The 25,385-nt window shown below is 38.6% G+C and overlaps 1 protein-coding gene across 2 annotated transcripts in view; it reads right to left on the bottom strand.

Annotated features, from left to right (window-relative positions):
- LOC140727831 (interleukin-1 receptor accessory protein-like 1) overlaps positions 1–25,385 on the bottom strand; it is a 1,400,327-nt gene that overhangs the window by 1,373,530 nt on the left and 1,412 nt on the right. The window lies entirely within an intron of this gene.

Below are 25,385 nucleotides of genomic sequence, written 5' to 3'. Positions count from 1 at the left end.
AATCATCACTGGTGCAGCCAATTGGTTTTAGAAGCCACATAATTAGTTAAATGGAGATCACCTGTGTGCAGTCATGGGGTTTCAATTGATTGTAGTGCAGTACACTTGTATCTGAGAGGTGAATCAGTACCCTAGCAAAAGTTACACCATGAAGGCAAAATAACACCCCAGGCAACTCTGTGAAAAGGTTATTGAAAAGCATGAGTCAGGAGATGGATACAAGCAAATGTCCAAGTCACTGAATATCCCTTGGAGTACTGTAGTCAATCATCACTAAATGGAAAGAATATGGCACAGCTGTATATCTGCCAATGGTTTGGGGATGCTTCACTGCAGCAGGTCTTGGAAGGTAGAGGGTAAAATGAATTCAGTGAAATCCTGACGCAGTCTGTAAGAGAACTGAGACTTGGGAGAAGATTTGTTTTCCAGCAAGACAATGACTCCAAGCATAAGACCATAAGATATATGCAGAATTAGGCCTTGTGGTCCATTGAGTCTGCTCTGCCATTTCATTATGGCTGATTCAATTTTCCTCTTGGCCCTCATCTCCTGGCTTCACCTTATATCCCTTGTCTGACTAACCAAGAATCTATCAACCTTCTCCCTTTAATTACATAAAGATCTGGCCTTTACAGCTGCCTGTGGCAAAGAATTCCACATAAAGCCAAAGCTACACAGAAATGACTTAAAAACAGCAAAGTTAATGTTTGGGAGTTGTCAAATCAGAGTCCAGACCTCAATCCAATTGAGAATTTGTGGATGGACATGAAAAAGACTGTTCACTCACGATCCTTGTGCAATCTGACAGAGCTTGAGCAGTTTTGTAAAGAACAACATGGGGCTGGAAATTGCAGCGTCCACATGTGCAAAGCTGATAGAGACCTATCCACACTCATAGCTGTAATAACTCACAAAGGTGCAGCTCCTAAATACTGACTTGAAGGTGGTGAGTAATTATGCAATCAATTATTGTTTTTTATAATAGTAATAAATTTAGTCCAATTTGCAGAAATTTGTTTTCATTTTGAAACAAGTCTTTTTCTGGTGATCCATGTTAAAAAAGCCAAATTAAATCCAGTGATCCAATGTTGTAAAAAATAAAACATGAAAACTTACAAAAAGGGGGGTGAATACATTTTATAGGCACTGTGACCAGATTTTGAATTTAACTCGTTGACACATAGAAACTTGCTTTGTTCAACCAAAACACGACAACTTTAATGTCTCTGAATACTGACCACACAGAGATATTACTTTAATCCCCCCTAAAATCTTCACTGAACCCATTACTTGCACTGTTCCTAACTAATTATGAAAAGTTCAAATCTTCAATCCTTTCTAGTGCACATTGTCCTTTACCCTAAAGTTAACTCCGATTTTATTAGTGCAATGCATCATATGTTATTGTAACTCCACTTACTGCCACAGAATATGAAGAAATGTTGCTCTCTCTCTGGTTTTATAGTTCTGAGATTAAGGGAAACAAAGTAATAAATTTTGCTCTCAGGACATATTGAAATGACACAAATGAAGATGGGCTAAGATAGGCATAGTCTCAAGACAGAATCGTCTTAGACGGTCCCTCAGGATTGATGATATGTTTCTGCTCTAGTGTTGTGGGTTCTGGCAATGGAGGTACTGCAGACTCTTTCAAAGATTGGGCTTGGTGGGAAAGGGTTGTGGGTAGTTTGTGAAATGGAACACAGCAGGCCAGGCAGCATCTATAGGAAGAAGCACTGTCGATGTTTCGGGCCGAGACCCTTCGACAGTCCTGACAAAGGGTCTCGGCCCGAAACATCGACAGTGCTTCTTCCAATAGATGCTGCCTGGCCTGCTGCGTTCCACCAGCATTTTTCGTGTGTTGCTTGAATTTCCAGCATCTGCAGATTTCTTCATGTTTGAGTTTGTGAAATGGTGCAAGTTTTCACACATGCAGGAGTTCTGCTTTGGCACAACTCATGGACTCAATCTCTCTGTCAACTCAAACACTCCTTTGCTGTGTCGACACAAGTCAGTGATTCACAGCAGTCTGTCAGGATCAGTGTGACAGAAATCCTCTGAACTGTTGCTCTGTCCACATTGGTATCATTCCTGGGGCCTTGATACTGGAGATGTCACTCTTAGGAGAGGAGAGTGATATTGGTTTGCTATCCTTCCCTCCAGTGGATTTGGAGGATTTTACATAGACAGTGTTGTGGCTCCAAACTCCTGCTATAGGTAATCCTGAACTCAGAAGCATAGGAAAGTACAACTTTTTGTGCTAAGTTTGAAAACCCTACCCCTCAATCAACCAAAGTATGTAATGGTAAATTGAAAGTAATGGTGAATTTCATCATTCATGTTTGCATTTACATGGAAGAAGGTGTCAAATATGGGAAGTAGTATATATTCTCAGACCTTGTTGTCTTTATTGCCAAAGGGAAGTGTTATGTAGTTGCTGAAGATTTTCCTCTTGCAGGTATTAAGTTCAAAGGCCCAGCCTCTCATGATACAATGGATGATTCTTGGAGTTCAGCCTCTGAGCATAAGCAAGAATTAACTGCATTCTACTGACTACTCAGCTACTGAGGTTCAAGTGACTTTGTTACCAGTGAGGGGTCTAAAGTAGTTAAATAATTTCCTAATATTTAAAATTACTATCTCAATTCCCACAAGATTATTTTTGGAGTCAAGTTGCAGTATTGCAGCAAGATTCAGACCCAGAACCTATCAATGATTGGGAAACATTAATTTGTCTTCTTTTAACCATTTTGTTACTGAGTTAAAAGGACAGGAACAGAATAGTAAAATTGCACAAAGGCAACAGATGTGTTCAACCAGAAATCAGCATTTGTTTCATTAGTACAGCCCAAAGACAATTTTACAATCTAGCTAACTGTTAACCTTCCTGACCTAGACAAGGTTGATAAATGGATTCATACTAAAACCGCTGTATTAAACAACTGAGCAATTTCCCACTTAATGATCAGACTTGCACAGAACAAATTTCACTGGAGTGTACATTCATCAACTCATCCAAAACAATTAAAATTGAAATAAAATTCACAAAATTATTCTTAGGAGAATCAAGCATTGCATATTCATCTTCATATTAAATTGACCTTGCTCAAGTTTTGACAATTCTCAGTGAGTAAATGTACAATGTTGAATAAAAACATTGTGTGCTGAAAATAATCAGCAGATCAGGCAGCATTTTGTTCAGAAGAAACAGTTAAAAGTTTTATGTCAATGACTATTGGAACACATGATGGAAGTTCTGATCATTGTCCTGAAACATGAACTTCATTCCTGTCCAAACAATCCTGTTTGTTTATCTCTAGTATTTTCACTTTTAATTTCACATTTCCATTACTTCCAGGTTTTTTTCTTTTGATTTTCAGTGAACAATGTTGCATTGGCACCTTTCTAGAAACTCAAGTTTGCCTGCAGGCTAACAAAAGCAGTCCTACAGGACTGAAGCAAGTCATAAACAGCAGAGATGTGATATATGCATGAGCAGAGGCAGGAGGAGTGGAGTACTTGCACCAACCTCAAATTTAAAAACCAAATGAGTAACTCCCAGCCCCCTCACAACAGTGACCGTGTACCACATGTACATGGAGTGTGCGAGGCTGCAGCCTCTTTCTGCGTATTTGCGAGGGCTGCTTCTCGCCTTCTGGCTGCATTTTAGCCCCACCCTATTTATATATGGTCATCCAGTAAGGAAGGGGGCATGGAGGGATGAGGATGTCTTAGTCAACTGGCTCCTGGGGCTGGCGAAATCCGCCATCTGAGGGTCTTGGAAACGGGTGGCGGGAGGATCTCCCCGGGCAGACTGCCTCGCAATGTTTAGAGGGTATGTTCGTGCCCGGGTAAATATTGAAAAAGAGCACGCGCAGTCCACGACGACCTTAGAGGAGTTTCGAGACTGTTGGGCTCCGCGGGGTGTGAATGCCATTGTGGATAGAGAAGGCAACATTTTGGTGTAATGTCTATTGTCTATTTCTAGTTTAGTAATTGTGCTCGCCACTGTTTTGTATATATTGTATAGCACCGATATTTGTAATAAAGGATTTTGTAAAAAAAAAAGTGACAACTCATGCTGATTATCAGCAACAGTCCCACTTTGGGGGAGAGACCAACATTGCTGTTTACTAAAGACAGCTTATCACAGCATGCATGATAAATTCCAACTTCTAAAATTGGACCTTAGAAAAGTTTAATTTTGGGCCTAATTTTATTTGTTGGGTTGAATTAATCTACTTGTCTCCTATCGCTCAGGTTATTACTAACTCCCAAATTTCTAAGCTCTTTAAATTACAGCGGGGAACTAGACAAGGTTGTCCTCTTAGTCCTTTACTTTTTGCTTTAGCTATAGAACCCTTAGCAATAGCACTTCGAGAATCTAAGGACATTTCTGGTATACTAAGGGAAGGTATGTCCCATAAAATTTCATTATACGCTGATGATATTTTACTTCTTATCTCTAACACTGAAACTTCTTTACCTTTGGTTCTTTCTTTAATCTCCCAGTTTAGTTCTTTTTCAGGATATAAGCTGAACCTACATAAAAGTGAGCTATTTCCTTTAAATGACCTAATGTCATCAAATGCCAAATTTCCATTCAAAGTTGTTACAAGTCAATTTACATATCTAGGTGTAACAATTACTAAAAACTTCCAAGAATTTATTTAAAGAAAACTTAAACCCCTTATTGAATTATGTGAAAAAGACGCTTTCTAAATGGTCTCCTCTTTCTTTATCCCTAATTGGCCAAATTAATTCGATTAAAATGAAGATTCTTCCTAAATTTTTATCTTTTTCAGGCCTTACCTATTTTTATTCCTAAGACGTACTTTGATTCTTTAGATTCAATTTTAACCTCTTATATTTGGAATAATAAACAAGCTCGTTTAAGTAAAGTTTACTTACAAAGAAATAAAGAGATGGGTGGACTAGCCCTACCCAATTTTAGGTTTTACTATTGGGCTGCCAATATAAGGAATATTACTTTCTGGTCCTATTATATTTATCGTAAAGATTGCCCATCATGGGTCTCCTTAGAAGTTAATTGTGTAAAAAATTCCTCTATTGTCTCTCTTCTTGGATCATACTCTTCTTTTTCAGCAAATAAAACAACAGATAACATAATTGTTAAGCAAACTTTAAGGATCTGGTCTCAGTTTAGAACATTTTTTGGTTTAGCGAATTTTTCATTATCATCTCCCATTCTCATTTTTTTTATCCCTTCCATGACGGATAAAATCTTTAAATATTGGGATGAACTAGGTATTAAGTGTTCTTGGGACCTGTTTATCTCAGGATCTCTTGCTTCATTTGACCAATTGTCAAATAAATTTGCACTCCCAAAAACACATTTTTATAGATACCTTCAAATTAGAGATCTTATACATTTCCAATTAGCTACTTTTCCTATAGGTCCTGATAAAAATTTACTGGACGATCTTTTAAATTTAAAACCTTTTGTTAATGGTTCTATTACCGGTATCTATAACTTGTTGATTGATTCTAGACAAGACTTTTTAGATAAAATAAAGAAAGTTTGAGAGGATGACCTAAATTGTCAGATTTCTGATGATAGATGGAATAAAATTCTTAAACGGGTTAATAAATTATTTTTCTGTGCTTGTCATCCTCTTCTACAATTTAAAGTGGTTCATAGAGCTTACATTTCTAAACAGAAGCTCTCTAGTTTTTACCCTAATGTTTCTCCACTTTGTAATAAATGCAACTCTGCTGATGCCTCTTTAATTCATATGTTTTGGTTTTGCCCTACAATTGAAAAGTTTTGGCGGGAAGTATTTCATACCTTCTCTCAACTTTTTAGGGTCCAATTTGACCCAAATCCCCTTACTGCCTTGTTTGGTATTATTGCAAATGAAGATATAACTTTAAATACTCCTAATCTACAGGTTTTAGTTTTTACCTCTCTTTTAGCAAGAAGAGCAATCTTGCTTAAATGGAAGGAGTCTCCCCCTCCTACACATCTTCAATGGCTACGTGATATTATGTCTTATTTAAACTTAGAAAAGATCCACTGCTCAGTCTTAAATTCAAAACAATCTTTTTAAGATATTTGGGGACCTTTCCTAAATTACTTTTCCAATTTATAAAGTTTAACAGTGCACAGACTTTTATGTATATTTTTAATCTTCTCTTCTTAAGTGAATATGTTTTAAGTGAACATCAGCTCCATCTTGAAGAAGGCCCAGCAGCGGATGTATTTCCTGTGGCTCTTGAGGAAATACGGTCTGCCTCAGGAATTGCTGCTGCAGTTCTACACTGCAGTCATTGAGTCTGTCCTGTGCACCTCCATCATTGTGTGGTTTGGAGCCGCCACCAAGCAGGATAGAACCAGACTACAGTGCACAGTGAGGACTGCCGAGCACATCATTGGAGCCTCCCTGCCCTCTATTGTGGACCTGTACTCTTCCAGGTTGAAGAAGAGGGCGGGGAACATCATAAAGGACTCCTCCCATCCTGCGCACGGACTGTTTGATCTGCTTCCGTCTGGTAGGCACTTCAGATCCCTCCAGACTAAGACTAATAGGCATTGGAGAAGTTTTTTCCCTACTGCGGTCACTTAGCTGAACAGTTAACTGCCGGTTAACTGTCGGCTAACTATTACTTGGATTGCACTACCTGTATGTATAATCTATATTTTCATTTATATTTATCATTATTATTGTTATGAGCAGAGAGACAACATCTGCCGGAAGTAAATTCCTTGTATGTACATAGGTACTTGGCAATTAAAGTCTGATTCTGATTCTGATTCTTAAGTGAATATGTTTTTTTTCCTAATTATCCATTGTCATCCATCAGATTTTTTCTTTGGTAGTTGGTAGGGGGTTGACTTTTTTTATATAAAAAATTTCTTTTATGATGTATGACATCTTTAAATTTTTGATTACAGAGTGGTATACCTTTATGTGTTATGCTATATCATTTTGAACAATTTTATTACAATATATGAATGTACACAAGTTATGTTGAGATGTATCTATGTGTTGCACTCTAAATCTTTTTATTCTTCTGAATAAAAATATTGTAAAAAGAAAGAAAGATTGGAATATAGAGAAGCAGCTCAAGGACTTCACTGACTTCATAGTACCGCTAGATTTTTTTCTCTCTTCCAGAAAATCAGTGGCTGTGATGAGGTTCTTGCTTATGGTGTTCCAGGAATGTGCTGTTGCTGCTGCTCCCATATAACAGCATCACATCAAGTGTGTTGTGACAGCCTTTTTAATGCCTTCATGTACAGCAGAAAAGAAGACATCAGAGAGAAAAATAATCCATAGTCCAACAGCTGTGCCAGTTTAAAGGTAAATGGTCAATGTGTCTTCATGCCAAGGAGCACTGTGCACATGTACAAAAGTGCTTTTATTAAAGTTTAAACTGCAATAAAGACCATAAGATACAAGAGCAGAATTAGGCCATCTAGCCCATCAAGTCTGCTCTGCCATTTTAGCATGGCTGAACCATGTTTCCTCCCAGCCCCAATCTCCTGCCTTCACCCTGTATGCCTTCATGCCCTGACCAATTAAGAATCTATCAACCTCTGCCTTAAATATATATAAAGACTTGGCCTCCACAGCTGCCTGTGGCAACAAATTGTGCAAATTCACTACTCTCTAGCTAAAGAAATTCCTCCTCATCTCTGTTCTAAATGGACATCCCTCTATTTTGAGGCTGTATCCTCTGGTCTTAGACACACCCACCATAGGGAACATCCTCTCCACATCTACTCTATCAAGGCCTTTCGCCATTCCATAGGTTTCATTGAGGTCACCCCTCATCCTTCTAAATTCCAGTGGATACAGACCCAAAGCCATCAAACGCTCCTCATGTTACAAGTCGTTTAATTGTGGAATCATTTTCATGAACCTCCTTTGAACCCTCTCTAGTTTCAGCATATCCATTCTAAGATAAGGTCCCCAGAACTACTTACAATACTCCAAGTGAGGCCCCACCAGTCCTTTATAAAATCTCAACATTACATCCTTGCTTTAATATTCTAGCCCTCTTGAAATGAATGCTAACATCACATTTGCCTTCATCACCACAGATTCAACCTGCAAATTAACCTTTAAAGAATCCTGCACAAGGTCTCAAAAGTCCCTTTGTGTCTCAGATTTTTGTATTTTCCCTCCATTTAGAAAATAGTCAACCCTTTCATTTCTTCTACTGAAGTGCATGACCATACACTTCCCGACACTCTATTCCATCTGCTACTTCTTTGCCCATTCTCCTAATCTAAGCCCTTCTGTAGCCTCCCTAGTTCGTCAAAACAACCTGCCCCTCCAATTGTCTTTGTATCGTCTGCAAACTTTGCAACAAAGCCATCAATATTCTCATTCAAATCACTGACATATAAAGTATGCGCTTTTATCATATGGTGAACCGGTACACATAAGACTCGGCTAATGATGCTGAACAGAGAATGAATTGGAATATAGCAAACAGAAATAGAAATGGACATAAAAAGTCAGTGAAATGGACAGGGAATGTAAGGAAGTGTAAAAATTGACTGCTTCATAGCTGGGAGACAAAATTTCCACTTTTATCTATACTGGAAAGATGGTGCACAGGTACATCAGCAAGCAATGATCGATGAAGGGAAAGATGAGGATAAATGAAAAAAAGCTTGGTCAAGGGAGTAGGAATGCATAAGTGTCTCCAAGGAAAGTCAAGAGTGGCCTACAGGCTTAGCAAGGGAACAAGCAAGGTTTGTGATTTAACCATTTAAAATTGTGATCATCAAGAATTGAATGTTTAAAATAGAGAGATACAAGAGGAGACAGAACTGGATGGGGTTTGCTGGACTTAAAGTTCAAGATATTGATCAAGGATTGAAGAAAAGGAAGAATTTTAAAATCAAAGTCATCACTAGACCAAAACCTAATACAGGTCCTTAAAATCTCTATTAATGGTAAAAACACTTTTAATGGATTAGGATGCAGGCAGCATATTGTTTGATCTCAGGGTTATTGAGGGTCAACTTCAGCAAGGCAGTGAGGAATGCGGTGGGATAATCAAAATTAAAGGTAAAAGTCAGATTAAAAATAAAAGTTTCAGCATAAACTAGAGAAGCTGCAGTACATCACAGAGGAGGAAATGGACTATCTTGTTCACGGAGGGGTAAGCGCGTAATTATATGATCTAATCACACACAGTTCAGTTCACCCACAGAGGGTCCAGGAAGCGTAATGGAGTTGTTGTGCACAGAACAGAATAGAGTTCATTACAGTGACTGAACTGACATTCCAACATTTAGTTGAGGGAAACCTCTGCTCACTTAAACTAGCTGCTGGTTACACAGGTCAGACAACTTAAATAGTGTAAAGAAACTGGAATAAAATGGGATGTCTTCACCATTCATTTGGAGTCTTATGTGGAGTCTTAACATCAGTTGATGTTACTGCAGGTAGCTGATTAATGCAAAGTGTAAACACGGGGCACCAAGTTGAAATCCTTAAAACCCCAGGGAGGTAAAAAATAATGAAGAGAGGCCATTGCATGCATTCCCCTTGCTGCAGCTGGTTCTGTTCATAGCAACTGATAGGAAAGTATAAATAAACAACTTACAAGCTCACAAGTCACACTAAGACAAGCACTATTGACATATGAACGAAAATCACTTTAAAAAGAGGGAAAATGCAATATTCCAAATTTACAGAAGAATGCTTTCATACTGGAACAAATGGCATTTTTTTGTCATTCCCAGGGAAATAGCTTCAATTAAAAAGATGTCTTTCCTTTAACAAGTCCAGTAACTTGTGTAATCATTCTGTCATCATGCAAGGTAATTGCTTCATAAAGATGTCCCTTACCCAAACCACAGGTGTTACATTTGACGAAAATAAAACAATAGATAGATAATGTGGTCAGGGCAGCAACAAATAAATGCAGAAATTAAATTTTAAATCTAACTCTTGTGGAAAAAAGCACATTAGATAATAACTAATTCTGTTAATCTCTTCTGTTCTCAGCTATCAACATCTTCATGCTGTGATAGGAAATGTGTTAAATGTTGTTGCACAATCTTATTGTAAAAACTTGTATAAAACAGTAAAGAGGAAAAAAAACATGAGAAAAGAATGGAATATAATCCAATATATTTTATCCTGCTAAGATTACATTTCCTTTTAAACTATGTAAGTTAAGGCAGGTCCCATTGCACTTAAGTATTTAAGTAAATTTAATGACCCACTGATACAATTAAAATAAATAGCCTGAATTCTTTCTTTAAAAAAAAGTGACTTGACTTTTCCAGTTACTTGGAATAGTTTGTTATTTTTAGAGATTAATACATGTACAAGGATTGGAAAGGTTGAGAGGGATATGGGTCAAACACAGCCAAATGGGACCAGATTAGATGGGCATCTTGATCCACGTAGATAAGGTGGGGCAAAGAGCCACTATCAGTGCTGTATGATTCTGACTAATCCAGATAGTCATTAGAAAATGATATTAATGAATATCACTAGGATACAGGAATAACATGTGAATGCACTGGTACAAGTGTAGGTGATTTTATCTGTTGTTACTGTCAGCATTGTTTGATCAATTGTTTCCTCATGCAAGTGGTAATCAGAAAAACATCCAGTAACACAATGTTCTGCACAAATGTGCTCTTTTTGTTGCTGTATCATTGTAAACCATATACCGGACAACATTGCTGATAAGGCTGCAACTTCAATTACTTTTTTGGAGCAACTCAGTAGATGGCACAACATTCAAAAATCAGTGATTTCCCCCCCTCCCCCCAAGCAAAACACAATTGCATTAATGAGGTTAAAACTGCATACCCAACTAATAATGTTGACAAGAACTGTTTAAAACTCTGACTGATGGAAGGAAAATGCTTTCTCCAATTAATCATTTCATCTCATTATGGCCTTTTGTCCAATTGCTCACTTTCACCTCAATTACGGTCATTTCTTCCAATCATTCATCTGATCATCACAATCTGTGAAAGACAACTTTAAATCAATGATGGATTTCTCTGTTAAGAACAATAAATAAATTCACTGTAACTTCACTATAATGCATGCTGTATTACATGCATAATTAATTCAATGCAAACGAATAGGTGCTTCTATAGAAGACAGTTGACAATATATAGTTCAATAAACGTCACTCTTAAACATCAAGAGTCAATTAAGACATGTAAACTTAAATTATTGTTAAGCTGTCACATCAAAACAAGTGACTGCAAGGGATGGTTGAAATGTTTCAAATAACCATGCCTTAACTCTCAATTTCAGGATATTGATTAATGTCCATTGTACCATTACTCTATGGTAAAACAACACGGCATTGAACGTTCTTTTCCCTCTTATCTAAGTGGAGGGAATATTTCAAATGCAGTACATGCATAATAATAGTATGCCTGTTACACTCTTGAATTTTACTTTGGGTTCTGTGCAATTTCAGATAATCAAAGGAAGCCCAATGTTCAAAAGCGTCTCATCTCAGCACCTGGCTTCCATACCACTCACCCAGGCCCACCAAACACCAGCCTACTCTGGCAGATGAGTGGGCTTGTGCTAAGTTCCCAGAGCAGAAGTACACAGGAGCAAGGTGGGGCCAGGTTTGCACCCGGTTCCTGGCACAGCAACACTGGCAGTAATACACCTCCATTTATAACTTGGTGCTGATTGCATTGGGACTCTTACGCCAGCAAATCCATCTAGTACACATGAAATGTACCAGTGCAATACCTACTTGCCGAGGACTTCCCATGCCCCTCCTGGCTTTTCTAATTCCTTTCCTGAGTTCTTTATTAACTTAGTTATAATCAAGTTCTCTGTTTGATCTTAGCTTCCTAAATCTTACATATGCTTCCTTTTACTTCTTGACTAAATCCATCATCTCTCTTGAAATTGTCATCCTTGTCCTTCCTCCTTACTGGAACATGACTGTCCTGTGCTCTCAGTAGCTGGTTTTTAAACCTCACTCACAAGATCTAATCTGTTGTTATCTTAAAACTTAAGGAGTTGTGATTACTGTTTCTCAATTCTTCTCCCAATGAAAAGTCAGTTACCTGGGTAGGGTCATTACCCAACACCAGTTCAAGTAATGGCCTCTCCTCTTCAACTATCTACGTCTGGATTTTAGCAACTCTCCTGGATGCACCAAACAAATTGTGCCCTATCTAAACCTTTTGGAAGTCCCTGTCTATATTAGAGATATCAAAGTCACTCACTACAGCAACTGCTGTTATTACAACTTTCACTAATCAGCCTGCTCATCAGTTCCTGAATGTCCTAGTGGCTATTATCTGCATGGTGGGGTGGGGGGGGGGGGGGGTGGGTAGGTCTGTAATATCATCCCATTGAAATGACTGCACCTTTCTTACTTTTGATTTCTACCCATATTGACGGGATGAACTCTCCTTTATGTCAATCGAGTGCAGTTGTGATACAGTTCCTGATTACCCCATGCCCCTTTTAACTCCTTCTCTATTTTCTTTTAAAAATAAAAACCCCGGAACTCTGGTGCTACCCTTCACTGATTCTATCATGTTTACTAGCTTTACTGTGTGTATCCACAAGAAAATCAATCTCAGGATTGTATATGGTGACGTATACGTATGTACTTTGATAATAAATTTACTTTGAATTTTGATCTATTCCTGTTCATCTTTCAAACAACTCTCTCTTATAGTCACAACAGAGTTCCCATACTGAGTTTGTCACCCATAGCCATAATATTCCGAGCAGATTAAAACATACAAAGAATCATCCCATTCCCTTGCTCCTGTCTGCTCCTCCCTGCTCCTCCAGGTCATGACATCTACTTTGTTCTTAATCCCTTCTCTTTCTGACCTCCTGAGTAGTACTAGCAAACCTCCTGGCCAGGATAATTCACCTCCTCATGTTAAGTCATAGTCATAGAAAAGCAGAACACAGAAACAGGCCCTTTGGCCCATCTAGTCTGTGCTGAACTAATTAAACTGCCCACAGCCATCCATGTACCTATCCAAACTTCTTTAAAACACTGAAATTGAGTTCACATGTACCACTTGTGCTCACACCTTGTTTCACACTCTCGTGACCCTCTGAATGAAGTTTCCCCTTGTGTTCTCCTTAAATGTTTCATATTTCACCCTTAACCCATGGCTCCAGTTGTATCTCCACCCAACCTCAGTGGGAAAAGCCTGTTTGGACCTACCTTCTCTGTACCCCGTGTAATTTTGTATACCTCTATCAAATCTCCTCTTAATCATCTACGTGCCAAGGAATAAAGTCCTAACCAATTCAATCTTTCCCTATAACTCAGGTCCTCCAGAGCTGGCAACATCCTTGTAAATTTGCTCTTGTGTAGGCTAGCCCTGCTCCAGAAGAGGATCTGATGATGAAAAGCTGAAATTTTGCACCTCAGTCCCTCATCCATCTATTCTATCTTTCTATTTCTGTCCTGACTAACACATGGTGCCTGGATAATCCAGAGATTACCAAGTAACAATTTGCAAATATGCTACTTTTAGGTCCTGTTAAATGAAACGCACCAGGACCTTACATTAAGTGAAACTCACTAGAAAGTGCAACAACACTAATTCTGTATCTTGACCAGAACCTTAATATTTCTCATTAGCCAGGGCTCCCTGAACTTGCCAGATTTACCGTTCACCCATCTGCTTGAACTGTATTTAAATTGTTCACTGGAGATGCCCTTAAAAAGGTGTTGAAAATCTCATGACAACATGGCGTGTTCAAAAGCCAGTCAGGCTAGCCAAAGAGAATTGCTCCAAAATCCTCCAGCTGAGATGTAATGGGACAGCCATGATAACAAGGCCTCCAGCTCTATCCATTTTGCACTAATGCTACCAACATTGCATTTTATTCTTTTTTTTCCCCAAAATTGACAAAGAAATTCAATACAATTCCAAACTTGGCCATCATTTTTATCAAATGTTTTAACTCAAAAAACAAGAACTTCTGGTCCTACAAGACTGAAAGATTAGTGTGGTGATAAGGCTCAGCCCAGAGGTGGGGAAACTCTGAGCCCCTATGCTTGAACTACTGAATACGTCAAATGTTATTTGCTTCTGCTACAAGCCAAACAAATATAAATCTTAGTTTCCAGTCATATTTAAATGTTTACAGTGTAAACCAATTGTTAAAAATATACTAGTATTGGATTTTTTTAAAAAAGCAACTGATACTTTCAGGGATATCTCTGTGAAGAGTGATCTAACTGAATACACAGGTAAATGCCTGCTTCCTCGCTTGGTCCCTGTGGCTGTCTTGGCTTATTTGGCATGGTTCCCTACCCTGTTCATTTTCTATGACTTACCACTGCTCATCCAATTCCACCCATCAGCTTTTGATGAAGTGCTGCATCACATTGTTTTTGTTTACAGCAGTACATTCAGAATCAGGTTTATTATCACCGGCATTTAAAATTTGTTAACTTAGCAGCAGCAGTTCAATGCAATACATATTCTAGCAGAGAGAGAGAAAAATAATAATAATATAAAACATAATAAACAAGTAAATCAATTACATATACTGAAAAGATTATTTTTATAAATGTGCAAAAACAGAAACACTGTATATTAAAAAAGTGAGGTAGTGTCCAAAGCTTCAAAGTCCATTTAGGAATTGGATGGCAGAGGGTAAGAAGCTGTTCCTGAATCACTGGGTGTGTGTCTTCAGGCTTCTGTACCTCCTACCTGATGGTAACAGTGAGAAAAGGGCATAACCTGGGTGCTGGAGGTCTTTAATAATGGACACTGCCTTTCTGAGACACCGCTTCCTAAAGATGTCCCGGAAACTTTGTAGGCTAGTACCCAACCTTCAACTAAATACATCAAAATACCAAGTACTTAGGAGCATTACTCCAATCTTCAAAATATTAGGAATCTCTACTCAATTCATGTTTACTATTAAGTTTTGCTGGAAGAAATCACAGCTTGGATTTGGTAGTGATAGCAAAACGTCCTTAGTCGTTATTGCACATTGTACTGTAATAGCACTTACTCCCAAGGAGCATCACTGCCCATTTCATTTACTATGTCACATTTTATTGTCTTCCCTCAGTTCGGGTAATGTTATGACATTTTGCTATTATTATTTTCATTAAACAATTCAGCTTGTTGAAATTTCATTAATTTTTCCAACTTTGCATTGTTTTCCTAAAGGAAATTTAAAAATCAAACGTTATGAACATTTTACAAGAAGAGCATAAACCTAAACATTTTTAAATGGAAAAGATCTCCACATTTTACCAATCCTGCTCCATTGTTTATTCATACTAGTATTTCCATCACAATCCCCACTACCTTGGGAACACAGCTATCATCATCAAGGATGCCTACTACCCACTGTCATTCATACAAAAGCTTGAAAGAATGCACCACCAGACTCTAGGCCAGCTTCTGTCCCACTGTAATCATACTTCTCATTCACTAACTTGATATCCCAATCTATATCATAATTTTTTTCCATTTCGCTTTCTCAGCAACTGCAATACTATATTCCGTATTGTTTTCCTTTCACTACGTTGGTGTGGTTATGCATGGCATGGTCTGTCTCGATGGCACATAACAAAAGCTTTTTACTGTATCTTGGTATGTGTGACAATAATAAACAATCACCAGCCCCAAGAAATTGATCACAAAACATTGTTGCTAGATTCATCACTGGGTGCTGTTTGATATTAAAGAGTTCTCATGAATAAGATCTTTTCCAGAAGTATTCTATTACGAGATGGCGACAATTATTCCAACACTTGATTTGTTTTCTTCTGACTTTTAATTGTCTGTCGAGTATGCTATTGCAAAAGTTAAACTGCAAGAACTGTGGACCATTGATTTAAAGACATTCAAATCCCACTTTGGCAGGTAGGGATTGGGGAGGGGTTAAGTTCATGTAATTAATCTGGAAGTAAAAACTTGTTTTACTGACAGTAAGAATGAAACTATGAGATTGTTTTAAAGATGCATTTGGTTCACACACTCCTTATAGATGTAAATCTGCTATTTTTCACCTAATCAAGCCTAAATTTGATTAGACCCACTATTGAGATTAACTTTAAAGTACTTCAGTTAGAGATGGCCACTGCAACATTTATAGTCCAACTATGCCTACATCTTGTGTACAAATAAATGGAAACAAAAATATTTGTTTTAAATCATCATATTGCATTAGCCATGATCGATACTAGAAGCTTCTAAAACCACATTAACCCAGTGTGCACACTGGGTGCATGGAATTAAAATGCAGTTTTGCTGCATCTCGTGTTGCTAATCAACCATTTTAACTCCTTTGATCTGGGCCATACAGGAGCCAATGTAGTGTCATGAGAACATGATGGGAGGGGGATTAGATGAGAATATATTTATAACCAGTTAATCATGTGGCAGAAGTAAAAGGAGTGTTGTACCTTGCTTTTCCCTTTTTGCAAAACACACTGCCCACTCTCCCTCCACCCCTATCTCTGAGGCATCCCAATTTTGAACACTGTTCCCTGAGATCTCCTGCAGTGGTCTTCTAGTACCCAAAAATTATAGAGCTGCCTACTGGCCTCCCTTTCATTAGTGACTGCTGTAGATGGGATGTGGTCTCTGCAAGTTTAGATACTTCCATGGAATTGAAGTAGATTGGGCCTTCCATAAAACACACATTGCCTGTATAGCCAATATCAACTTTGACACAGTTTGGTTGTTAACTAACAGCATTTGAAATAAAACTCAATTTAATATCTTCTTTTTACAATCTTTTTAAGCATCTTTTCACCTTGCAACTCATAGCGGCTGCCCTATAAACAGATACAAACAAATTCCAAGAAAATCTTGGGTTGGATTCTACAGTTTCTCCAGTGTTAAATTAGTATTCTAATCTGTTAGTGCTAAGCATGCTTTAACATTAAAAATGGGAAAAAATACAAAAAATTAAAATCACGCAAAAGACTCATATTCCCAAATGTGCAATTCTGTTGTCAGCAAGCAGTGCAAAAATACTGTATAAAATATGAAGGGTAATTACAGTAATTAAATATCATACTGAACTTAAGAAAAACATGTCAAATGTGACAAAATTGTTCATTTGCTACTTGAAGAAACAGGACTAGATCCATGGTCTCCGCTGCTCCTTCTCCTGGGCATGAATTTAAACAATTGAAGAGGCAGTCAGGATTGTTCATTCTTTCCTGTGGGGAAGTGGGTGGCTCATTTTCTCATAATATGCCACAAACTCAACATATCAGGAATTATATGCATGAGCTTACATCCTAATTATCTATCTGGAGCTTCGTACTCCAGAATATCCACACGTACATGGGCACGCAGATTGCTCATAACCAGATAAATAATGTCATAATCTCACAGATATTACATCTCTGCATATAATATACAACACATGCAGTTTGCCCAAAAAGTTGTTGGAACCCAAACTTACAACAGACATGCATGCAGGATCTAGTGATATCCCTGGTTAGGGTCATTAGTCTAATGGAATAAGTTAGTTTTGTACACAGTATAAACTTTCAGGTAAATTTACCCACATTTTCATGATCTAACCCAATTATGCTAGAGTTTGAGCCTCCTCTCATATCTGATTTTCCAATCTTTCTCAATAAATATCCTGTAAGGTTCTATAGCTTCTGGAAGTATTCTCCAGGTTGGAGAATAGCATTTGTAAGCCCAGTGTTTAGGAAAGTCGGAACAGAGAAAATGGGGTGTGGGGGGGGGGGGGGCGTGCAAAAGTCAAGTAGGTAGTCTGACATTCCTAGGGAAAATCTGTTATTAAGCATTAGCAATCAACACCTGGGGGTAAAATTATAGATTTGAGCAGAGCCCAATGTGGGCTTATACATGAGCAATCATGTTTGATTAAGTTGCAGGAGTCTATGGGAAATATGGCTGACAGAATAGATTACGGGAAATAAATGAATATGTAGTTTGATTTTTCAGGAGGCATTAGATAAAGTCCTGCACAGGAGGTTGACCAACAAAGTCAAACATGTGAAAGTGGGCAATTTTATTTTATTAGCATGGATTGGGAATAGATAGATAGAAAGATACCAGATAGAAAGGAATGAATGGAAATAAAAAGATTCACATTGGCTAGTGGAAAACTCCATATATCAATGAGCCCCACCTTTTCACTAGTGACAGCAAGAATTTGACAGAGGGGATCAAATTTTGCATATAACATGGGATAAATGTGTTACTTGGGCAGGAAAATTCAAGGGGGTATGGTCAAAACATAGTCATGGACATGACAATAAAATATTATGTGGATAACTATTTTAAGGGAATCATGTGCACATAATAGAAAAGCGGACTATTTGTCAAATGATGAGACATTGTGCCGAGCAGGCTTGTACCAAAGTCACCAAATGCAAATGAGTAAGTACTATGATTGAGGAGAGCAAATCATAGGTTGGCCCTCGCTGTGAAAGAACCTGAAGTATTTTTAAAATTATACAGGAACTTGGTGAGTTGGCACCCGGATATGGCAGCAGTAATTTTGTTTCTTTGTGTAGCAAAGGGTAAACTTGTCACTACACAGTGTTGTAGAGGATCATTAAACAGATTTGGAGGCTGACAGGTTGGTTCGGAAATTGCACCATCTCGGATCGCAAGACCCTGCAGCGGATAGTGAGGTCAGCTGAGAAGATCATCGGGGTCTCTCTTCCTGCCATCACGGACATTTACACTACACGCTGCATCCGCAAAGGAAACAGCATTATGAAGGACCCCATTCACCCCTCCTACAATCTCTTCTCCCTCCAGCCGTCTGGGAAAAGGCTCCAAAGCATTCAGGGTCTCATAATCAGACTATGTAACAGTTTCTTCCCCCAAGCTATCAGACTCCTCAGTACCCAAAGCCTGGACTGACACCTTGCCCTACTGTCCTGTTTATTATTTATTGTAATACCTGCACTGTTTTTGTGTACTTTATGCAGTCCAGTGTAGGTCTGTAGTCTAGTGTAGCTTTCTCTGTGTTGTTTTTTTTTAATATTACATAGTTCAGTCTAGTTTTTTGTACTGTGTTATGTAACACCATGGTCCTGAAAAATGTTGTCTCATTTTTACTATGCACTGTACCAGCAGTTATGGTCAAAATGACAATAAAAGTTGATTTGACTTGATGTCATACACGATGAAATTATGTACACGAAGACTGTTCTCTAGTCTTAAGAATGCAAGTGTTCATTAGAAACACATCAATTTCTTTGAAATGTTTAGTTTCTATATGCAGGGAGGACATTCAAGCTGACTGAGGAGTCCAGAACTGACAGCATAGTCTCAGAATAAGGGTTAGGGCACTGAGAACCTCTGAGAACATTTCTGCAGATTCAAAGCTGTACAGCAATGAAGTTCCATCATAGTGTTCAGTTAAATTAAATGAACAGATGGACAGATTTCTAGACATTAATGGTGTAGTGATGGAAATTCACATCAAGGTATATCAGCCATACACCTGTTGAATCATGGATCAGGGCCACATGGTCTATTCCTGCACTCAGTTTTTAATCTTCTTAAGACCATCTAGATCATTCAACCTGAGAAATAAGCCTGAGTTCTATGTTCCACAAATCTTAATGAACCATGCCAACTCCTATTTCAAATTAATGCACCTTGCTTTTATGCACTCAAGACCAGCACAAGTCATTTCTATTACAAATTTCATGTGATTCTAATGTTCTTTATGACCAACAGAACAGGTATTTCAATAATCTACTGAGTACTAGATCACTACTGTAGTACTTACAATTCATCAAGTCATGATGCTGATCAGCTGGTCTTTGTCAGGTAAATGAAAGATACATTTACACTTTCTTCAGGAGGTATTTAAATAGAGTTGCCAGTTCGAAAAAAAAAGTCAGAACAACATTGTTGTTGTCAATATGCAAACACAGCCATAAACAGAGGATTGCAAGCATAGGTGGGATTAGAGTAAATGTTACAAACAGCACAGGATCTCACTGGAATTTAGAAGAATGCATGGGGATCTCATTGAAACCTACCACATGTTGAAAGGACAAGATAAAGTGGATATGGAGAGGATATTTCCTTTGCTGAGGGTATCCAGAACTAGAGAGCACAGTCTCAAAATTGAGGGGTCACCTTATAGAACAGAAATGAGGAGGATTTTTTTTTAAGTCAAAGAGTGGTGAATTTGTGGAATGCTCTGCTACAGACTGGTGGAGGCCAAGTCCATGGGCATATTCAAAGTGGAAGTTGATAGATTCCTGATTGGTTGGGGCATCAAGGGATATGGTGAGTGGGAGGTATACGGGGTTGAATGGGATCCGGGATCAGCCATGATGAAATGGCAGTGTGGACTCGCTGTGCTGAATGGCCTAATTCTGCTCCTATGTCTTGTTGTCTTATTTCAGTCAAAACACCATAATAATACTTTAAAACAGACTTTCCAATGCTTGAAAAGACAGTTTACTCATTGGTTCTCACTACAACTCTTCATCAAACATCAAGCCTTCTGGAAGTATTTCTAGCTACCCCTTTGTGATACATATCAAAAAGCAATTAAGTTCACTGCCCTGGAACACATTTCCATAAAGATGCACTGTGCAATATGAACTCTGGCTTTGATGGGCAAGTCAAGATGGGTAAATAAATCCCAGGAGCACTTTTCAGACCCTCTCTGAAGGGCACTGTTTCTCAAAATGTTATTTGACATTCTGTTATCTGATAATTTTCTAACTATATGATTATAATCATATTTTTGCACACTGCTAACTTGGGATATTATTCTCTATTTGAAACAGAATTTTTTTTTTACCTCCAGTTCTGGTCCTGTCATTTATATTGGTTCATTAGTGTTATCAATGTCTGTATCAAAACATCATGTCTTCCACTGGTGTTACTGCAATTTCCATGGTTTTGAATGAATTTACTGACTTCCTTAGAGCATTTCCTGTCGTTTCCCCCAGTGGTTGCGTTTTTTGATAAGTTTTCCTTTATTCCTATTGTATACTACACATTGGATTTAAAAAAATCTAAGACCTTTATCAGATGGTTCAGAATCCTCAGAGCAATTATGTCCACATTTTATGTATTCTGTTTTAACCATTCTTTCTTTGAGAACTCAGATGTTGTGTCAGGCCCAGCAGTCCAAATATAGTCATATCTGGAAGATCAAGACTGTAATTATTTGTCTTTGCCTGAAAAACACAAGCTTCCTTCTTGAAGATGGTTCCAATACAAGAGACATTTATGGATACATTCCAACCAACTTAAGTATAATCTTCTATACTTTGCATCCGATTATCACTGCATTCCCCCCCCCCCCCCCAAATTGTAAATCCTTAAATTTTAGTAGGATAAACAAGCTCTGTCAACCTGCTTCACTACTTATTTGGTAAAAGCTGACATTTTGTACAGCTTCTTGCCTTCTACCAATATCCAAAGATTCTCTTAAATGCCCAAAACATTGTTACATAAACCATATGCTGTGTTCAAACATGTGTCTAATTGATTAAAGAAACTTGTATCCATTTTTGTTTTGCTTTCAATCTGTGTTCTTTCATTTGTGGAAATATCCCATTATACTTAATTTCTTTGACAGCATCCTCTATGATCATTTTTTACTCATTAGCAAATGACAGACAGCATTTGAAGGCAATGGAACCAACCATTATTTCAGTTTATTCACCAAAATGTTATTGATGATGTGTCAACAAAAAATAGATAAATAATTTTATAGTGATATCTGCCTGAAATTTCTCACATTTTATTTTTGTTATAACTTACCCTCTATAAAAAGGGAAACAATGTACCAGATTGGCCAATTACATCAGGATTACTAAAAGTCAGCTGCTTCCAAAAATAACAAAATGAAAGATTAAAATATATTTGTTATGATTCAAATAAAAGACTCAATGATTTTCTTTTAGTCAGAGCAATACATCACAGATACAGGTCCTTGGGTCTAATGAGTCCATGACAACCATCTGCCCATTCATCTAGTCCAAATTTCCCACATATGGGTCATATCCAAGCCCTGTCCCTGCATGTAGAATATAAAAGTAAGGATGTAATTTTAAGACATTATAAAATTGACTGCTAAGGCCTCAATTGGAGTATTATGAGCAGTTCTGGGCTCCTATCTTAGAAAGGATGTGCTGAAACTGGAGTGGATTCAAAAGAGGTCTGCAAAAATGATTCCACGATTGAATGGCTCTGGGCTTGCATTTACTAGAATTCAGAAGAATGAGGGTGACCTTATTGAAATGTATCAAATGGTGAAAGGCTTCAATAGAGTGGATGTGGAGATGATGTTCCCTATGGGGGGGGGGGGGAGAGAGTCTAAGACCAGAGAAAACAGCTTCAGAATAGGGGGGCATCCTTTTAGAATGGAAATGAGGAGAGAATTTCGTTAGCCAGAGAGTGGAGAATGTGTGGATTTCTTAGCCATATGCAGCTGTGGAGGGCAATTCCTTATGTATATTTAAGGCAGAGATTGATAGATTCTTGATTGGTCAGGGCATGAAGGGATTTGGGGAGGAAGTAGGGAATTGGGGCTGAGAGGAAAATTAGATCAGCCATGATTAAATGACAGAGCAGACTATGGGCCAAATGGCCTAACTCTGCCCCTCTATCTTGTGGTCTTGTGTACCTACCCAAGAGGTTCTTAATTTATACAAGAACATCTGCTTCAACCACTTCCTCTGGCAATTCATTCCATACACTCGCTGTCTTCAGCATGAAGTATGCTTGTTCTCAGTGTGAATTAATTTTCAAAATGCTACAATTTTCTCTCACATCCAGGTAAGTGGGACTTAGTAGGTTTGGCCACTAAAATGCATACTGTAAATTGTAGGTGGCATGAGGGGGAGGGTTTAAATCAATGAGGATGTGGAGAGAATAGGTTAAGGGATTATCAGCCTGGTAATGAGATTGTTCTGTATTCTCAGCGGGTTAAATGTCCTCCTATGTCAAAAAGAATATATGGAAACCCTGTGCCACTTATGTTCTGCCTGATCTACTGACTCACTGCTTTGGGTAACTATTGACCTGATTATTGATGTTATAGATGTCCAAAACCCTATTAACATCAAGTAGTGACAAAACCCATAACCAGAACACTAGATTTACACCAGCAGCTTTCCTATAGGTCAGCAGCCTGTACAAAACTAAGCCTTTGTTTCTGCCTGGCAACATGAGGGCTATTCTGAACCACAACAAAACTTTGACCCAATAAATAAAAGCCAAGATATAAACTATTTCGTTTCCAGTTTGTATCTGAATGGCAGCATTCAAGGCTTCTGTGCAGCAATTTGGAAGCTAGTGCCTCCATACAATGCCAGTGGCAGCAGAATACTGGCGATGCTGACAAACTGAAATTAAAGTACATAATGTTCAAAAATACTCGTCCTGCCAACCAATAACCTCGGAGGAGGGAAAACACAAAGGTTAAGGTCAGCGTTGAAACTTATTATTTTCTCTCCACAGATTCCACAGCCTGAGTGCATTTGTTACAATTCTTGTGGTGCTGGCGGACGATCAACAATGTGGCATTTGTTCAGTGTGCAAGGAGGGTGCAGAACAGTGTCCAGAAAATTGCCCCAGATGGCAAAAATGACTCGAGCAAGTGCGGAGAGGGTTGAAAGGTCAGACGGAGCCGCATTCCGAAGCATGTTTCCCATCCAACGCCTTGACAGAATCGGAGCGCCCCCTATTTGCCTTGCAATGACTTCAAATAAAACCCAATTCTTAATTGAATGCAAAAGATCGCATTCTATAACCCGCCCACCGCGCAGAATACAAGGTGAATCTTATACCAGACAGGGAAAGGGGGCTTCCCTTTGCACGGAGATTACACCCAAAGGGAAATGTAACGGAGAACCATTCTTCGGTACGGAGGTTGCCTGGGACGGTGAGGCTTACCATCTTGGAATCAAGGGGAGACACTGGAGCTGGCAGATTTACCGCAGCATTCCGGGTGCCGACTTCAAAGCAAATCGCCGAAACAGGCGCCGCAATTTCTTTTTTGAATCGGTTCTAGCAATACCAGTGAGAAAAAGTTATCTGGATTTTCAATGTCCGGAGCCCGACCCATGGGGAAAATAACTGGAAAATCTACTTAAACCAAAGCCTCTTTCGTAAAGAGCCAGGGAAACAGAAATAACCAGTGCCGCGGATTCTCCATTCCCTCGCCACGTCTTTCAATGTACTTCCATCCATCCCTTCCCACCACAGTAATAAAACACGTTTCTATTCCCGAGGTACTTCGCTAAGCGTGTGCTCTCCCACCGCCTCCCTTCACGAAGCAGTGCCCACTTCGGGTAACCTGAGGTTAAAACCAAAGCCGTGTAATTAGCCAGATGCCAGATCGGAATCAGCTACGATAAATTGAAGGAATACCATGAGCAGTCGTGTTCAAACCTCGCACAGCTGCTTCCCAAATAGTTGTTGCTGAATTGGTTAGAAAGCTCGCTGCTGACGAGCACTGGGAACTGCTATTCCTGATAGCCTAAGAAAACCTTTCTGCTCTATAGTTGGTTCACATATTATCAGATGACAATTGGAAGTGAACCACGCCGAGAACTCGTTTCGCTCTCCTTTGCATGTGGGTGGAAAAGTTTTCCCCACTGTAATACTTGCCCGCATATCTGCTGTCACTGATGATAATTTCTCAAAATCAGTTCGTTCTCATGTAAAACTTTTGATTGTCTTCAAAGTAGCGAACGGCTGCTATCAAGACCTGCCGATCTAAGATGCGTTGATTTTTTCAAATTCAATTTGTTTTGAGTTCATTATTAAATGAAGAAAACATTTTGGAAATCGTTGCCGAGAAACTAACAACTTGTGAAAAGCTTTTTCCTCTTTTGGAAAACGCAGCCCAGATATTTATTGGCATTAAAAAAATGATATGGTGAAGTTTGGCGGTGGCGACTGGCTGAAGTGTAAGTGTGGCCAATTAATAATTGGTATTGTAGTGCGGGGAGTCCATCTTCAAGTAGTCTGCCAGTAGACTTGCTGCAGTTTCAAATCCAATGCCAAAAATAATTCGCGAAGTGCACCTCCAATTATTGGCCACGTATCTTTGTCTCTTAATTTCTTCCACAGAACCGGCAGATAAGCTTAAATATACATTTCCTTTACAACAGGGTACAGCTTTATTTGACTTTTTTCACTCCACCGAAAAGAGATAAATTGTTCTTTAAGAAAAACCCCTCACTCCAGATTTGTGGTCTTGCTGAGAACTATGCATTTGGATGTTAGAACGCTTTACAGCCACACATTTAACAACAACAAAAAATTAGTTAGGCATTCGCGCCTACAGCAGAAACCCCAGCCATGAGTGGTTCTGAATCGAGGCAGTGGGGAATAATATGTATAATTCACATTACTGACAGAATTTCACCGAACGGCTTGTAGTGAGGTGATGTTTGTTCACGGT

Source organism: Hemitrygon akajei, chromosome 5 (assembly GCF_048418815.1).
Source record: "Hemitrygon akajei chromosome 5, sHemAka1.3, whole genome shotgun sequence".
Taxonomy (NCBI): domain Eukaryota; kingdom Metazoa; phylum Chordata; class Chondrichthyes; order Myliobatiformes; family Dasyatidae; genus Hemitrygon; species Hemitrygon akajei.
Note: the sequence above shows the minus strand (reverse complement) of the source record. Positions and strands in the feature narration are given on the sequence as shown.